Source organism: Jaculus jaculus, chromosome 2, assembly GCF_020740685.1.
Source record: "Jaculus jaculus isolate mJacJac1 chromosome 2, mJacJac1.mat.Y.cur, whole genome shotgun sequence".
In the NCBI taxonomy this organism is placed as follows: Eukaryota; Metazoa; Chordata; class Mammalia; order Rodentia; family Dipodidae; genus Jaculus; species Jaculus jaculus.
The window spans coordinates 95,323,364-95,328,352 of record NC_059103.1 but is presented as its reverse complement, the minus strand read 5'-3'; the positions used below and the strand labels follow the sequence as shown (position 1 = coordinate 95,328,352).

The window sequence follows — 4,989 nt, the reverse complement described above, 5'->3', positions numbered from 1 at the left end:
GCCCCTAGGAAAACACTTTCCTAAGCAGTTGTTTCCAGGAACCCCTTCAGTAATGTCTCTGCTTAGGCTGTCTCCTTTCACATGAATTTTCATTTTCAAAAGTTGGAGCTTTTTATAGAGTCTTGCCCTTGGGGTACCTTTATTTTTATTTATTTATTTTTTAATATTTTTTATTTATTTATTTGAGAGCGACAGACACAGAGAGAAAGACAGATAGAGGGAGAGAGAGAGAATGGGTGCGCCAGGGCTTCCAGCCTCTGCAAACGAACTCCAGACGCGTGTGCCCCCTTGTGCATCTGGCTAACGTGGGACCTGGGGAAACGAGCCTCGAACCACGGTCCTTAGGCTTCACAGGCAAGTGCTTAACCGCTAAGCCATCTCTCCAGCCCCCTTTTTTTTTATTGTCCCAGTGCCAGAGCACTAGATTTTTCTTCAGTGGGGCTAACCCATTTAATAGTTATAGCTGCTTTTGCACTGTCTTGTCCGCAACTTGGAATGCATTCCTTTTCCCATGAAAAAGTGCATTTTTCATATCTTTTTACAGTATTTATTTCAACCTCTCTTTCTTTCTCTCTCTCTCTCTCTTTCTCCTTCTGCCCCATAATGTAAACTTGGATCAGAGCAGTGAGCAATAACTGTGACCAAGCCTGAATTCTGTCCTGTCTTGAGATATCTCCCACCTACCAAATCAGTCCATTACTTTTGAATTCAGCCTCATTTAAGTTCTATGGACCCGGGTAGAATGCAGCCAGATTCTTTGCCTGAATAGAACACTAATTGCCTCTAGCTTCATCCCTGATAGTGTCCACATTCCTCTCTAAAGCCTCATGAATTGGGCCTTCATTGTATGTATTTCAATATTCTGGTTGTCCAAATTCTTACTTAGAATTGCCCATTAAGCTCTGCTTATAAAATCCTAGAGCCTCTTCTCTAGACTGAAATTCCAAATTCTTCCAGGTTCTTCTTATAAACCAGCTCCAAAGGCCCACAGACCTCATGGTTATGTTTATCATAGGAACATCCCTACTCATTAGTACTGATTTTCTGTATCAGTTGTGTTTTTAGTTGCTGTGATCAAATACATGGCATGAGACAAGTCAAGGAAGGGAGGGTTTATTTTGGCTTACCATTTGAGGGGACACACCCCATCATGGTGGGGAAGGCATGGTGACAGAAGCATAATGTGGCTGGTCACACTGTGTCTGCAATGAGGAAGCAGGACAGAAACAGTAAGTGAGGTCAGGCAAGAAACCTCAAAGCCCACACATAGACTCTCACTTCCTCCAGCTAGGCTCTACCCCAAGGCCTGTTCCTACTTGGGGGTCAAGGGTTCAAACCCTAGAGTCTTTGGGGGACATTTCACATGCGAACCATAATAGGCTTTTCCCAAAGAAGCTGTATAAGATTATGGCAGCTATAGTCCTGAATCTAGGGTTTTCCTAGCTGTAATTTTTTTTGGGAAAGACCAGGCAGAAATCTTCACATTTGGGATATTTCTCCTTTATTAGAGCAATTTTTTATGCAGTTAAAAATTAGCTCTTAGGCTAGAGAGATGGCTCAGCAGTTAAAGGCACTTGCTTGCAAAGTCTGGTGGTGCAGTACCAACGTAAAGCCAGATGCATAAAGTGATACATGCATCTGGAGTTTGTAATGGCACAAGACCCTGGTGCAGCCATTCTCTCTCTTTCTCCCTCCCCTTTCTCTGTCTGTCTCTTTCTCTCTGTTTGCAAATAAAAGATCAGGTCTAGGGAGAAAGGCAGAAACACCTTGCTCTGTAACTCTGAAGCACTTGAAAGAAAATATAAAATTCTTAAGTTGTTTAAATTTAGTCATTTAGTAGTCTCAAGCCACCCTTAAGAGTTCAGCTTTGTCATAAATGATGAAGAACTGCTAAAGAGGAGATTAGTGAAAATTTCTTTTGCCTTTTCTATAGAATTAATGCTCATATGTCAGTATGAAATAGATTTCATAGTAAAAGAAATGAACAACAACAAAAAAATCCAAACAGCCAAATGTAGGAGAATTGAAGACTGATCATTTTGGAAAGATCAAATCACTAGGACAAAAAAAGGCTCATGAAGCCGGGTGTGGTGGCGCACGCCTCTAATCCCAGCACTCGGGAGGCAGAGATAGGAGGATCACCATGAGGTCGAGGCCAACCTGAGGCTCCATAGTGAATTCCAGGTCAGCCTGGGCTAGAGTGAGACCCTACCTTCCAAAACCACCAAAAAAAAAAAAAAAAAAAAAAAAAAAAAAAAAAAAAAAAAAAACCCCAAAACCTCATGAAATCATGTGCCCACTGGAGCACCCACCTAAGAGCTTCCCAGCATGGTCCTTCTTATGGGGTGAGCTCTTCCCTTCCCTCTTCTTGGAATCTCACCTTGGTGATCAGCCTGTTCTGGAACCAATGGGACTGTTCCTAACAGCAGTACTTTGCCTCCTAGTCTTACAGAAACCAGTATGGACTATGAGCATCTTTTCTGCACAACAACTTTTCTGGCCTGTCACTTCCCTTGATCAAAATAAGAAGCATCTGTCTACCAAGAGGTTCTCCTCATTTTCTTCTCAGTGGATTGGGTTCCCTCTTGATGCTGAGCTTCCAGAATGCAGCAAGAAACTGGAGGATCTTTTGTCTTTTCTTTTGTAAAACAAACAAAAAACAACAAAAAACCATTTTATTTATTTATGAGAGAGAGAATAGGCACACCAGGATATCTAGGCACTGCAAAGAAACTCCAAATACATGTGCCACCTTGAACATCTGGCTTACATGGGTACTGGGGAATTGAAGCTGGGTCCTTAGGTTTTACAGGCAAGTCCCTGAACCACTAAGGAATCTCTCCAGGCCATCTTTTGTCTTTTTACTGAATGTAGCTTCAGAATAGTTTTATCTAAGCAATTACGTCTTTCTCAAATGAGATCTATAAAGAATTTTTATTTAACATGGATACTGGGGATTGAACTTAGGTCTTCATGCTTGCATGGCAAGTACTTTACCAGCAGGGATATCTCTCCAGCTCTTTTATATAGAATTATAATTCACAGTTTATTGTTCTTTACACAAAGTTGATTAAACTATTTTTAATTAAAAATAAGTACAGGACTAGGGCTGGAGAAATGGCTCAGCAGTTAAGGCACTTTTCTGTGAAGCCTAAGGACTCAGGTTCGATTCCCCAGAAGCCATGTAAGCCAGATGCATATGGTGGCACATGTGTCTGGAGTTCATTTGCAGTGGTTGGAGGCCCTGGCATGCCCATTCTCTCTCTCAAACAAATAAATAACTAAATAAAAATAAAAAGTACTAGACTAAAGGAAAAGTATCTAAATTTTGAATATTGCATTGTTTTCCTTTTTTGATAAAACATAAATTAGAGAAAGAAAATAAACTAGGACAATCATGTTAGAGTTTTTTTGACTTAAATGTAAATAGCAATTCTTATTTGAACTAGATTTTGTTCTTATTTTTGTTTTTATAGATAGGGTTTTGTTTTTAGCCTAGGATGACCTGGAATTCACTATGTAGTCTCAGGATGACCTTGAACTCATTGCATTCTTCCTATCTCTGCCTCCCTAGTGCTGTGCTTGGATTAAAGGCATGTGTTACCATGCCTGGCTAGATTTCTTTTTTTTTTTTTTTGAGAGTATCACTCTTGTCCAGAATAACCTAGAATTTACTATGTAGCTCAGGCTGGTCTTGAACCCATGGTGATCCTCCTTCCGTCTCTCAAGTGCTGGGATAATAAGTGTGAGCCGGCATGCCTGGCAATGTACTAGATTTTAATATCTATTTTTACAAGTGTATTTTTAGTTCTGGTCCTAGGGGTCAAAAAAACTCTCAAACACACACACACACACACAATGAGAATTTAGAAAAACTATATTTATTTTATTTATGAGAGAGAGAGAGAGAAAGAGAGAGAATGGCCACATCAGGACTTCTAGCCAGTGCAAATGAACTCCAGATGCACAGTCCACCATGTGCATCTGGCATATATGGGTTCTGGGGAAATTGAACCTGGGTCCTTACACTTCAAAGACAAGTGCCTTAACCACCAAGCCATTTCTTCAGCCCCAGAGATTTTTTTTATTTAAAAAATATGAAATGTGGGCTGGAGAGATGGCTTAGTGGTTAAGGTCTTGCCTGAAAAGCCTAAGGAACCAAGTTCCATTCCCTAGTACCCATGTATGCCAGATGCACAGGGTGGCATATACATCTGGAGTTCATTTGCAGTGGCTGGAGGCCCTGGCACGCCCATTTTCTCTATCTGCCTATTTCTCTTTTACTCTTTCACTCTCTTAACTAACTAACTTGCTAAATAAATAAATAATTAAAAATATGGAATGCTTCACGAATTTGGGTGTTATCCTTGTGCAGGGACCATGATAATCTTCTCTTTATTTATTGTTCCAATTTTAGTATATGTGCTACTGAACCGAACATGAGTTTATTTTTTTATGCAAGCTTTTGGCTAAAAGCATGTCCATGACGTTTACAATGGGCTAATGTTCTTTATCTTCTTTCTTGATTCTTCATCAAGTAGGGACCACTCCTTTCTTTTTTAAAAAAATTTGTTCACAATCTCCTTACACATATACAATGCACCTTGATCATAATACTCTGCCACAACCCTCTTTTGTGCCCATATGTTATCCTTTATTCTTTTTAAAAAGCATATTTATTTATTTGAGAGAGAAAAGGAGGGAGGGAGGGAGGAAAAGAGAGAGAGAGAGAAAATGGGCACATCAGGGCCTCCAGCCACTGCAAATCACCTTCAGATGCATGCACCCCCTTGTGCATCTGGCTTATGTGGTTCCTGGAGAATCGAACTGGGATCCTTTGGCTTTTCAGGCAAATGCCTTAACCACAAGGCCATCTCTCCAGACCTATCTTTTATTCTTAAAATTCTCTGTCCCTTCATTTCAGTGCCTGGGCTCTTGGGTCTGAACTTTATTTTTTTGCATTATTTCTGGCTCTCCTTACCCCTCAAC

General features: G+C 40.3%; 1 non-coding gene across 1 annotated transcript; it reads right to left on the bottom strand.

Moving 5' to 3' along the window:
- Positions 1-4,330: 4,330 nt before the first annotated feature.
- Positions 4,331-4,441, bottom strand: LOC123459020. Its single transcript, XR_006635951.1, has one exon. It is a non-coding gene; the product is annotated as a U6 spliceosomal RNA (small nuclear RNA).
- Positions 4,442-4,989: the final 548 nt, after the last annotated feature.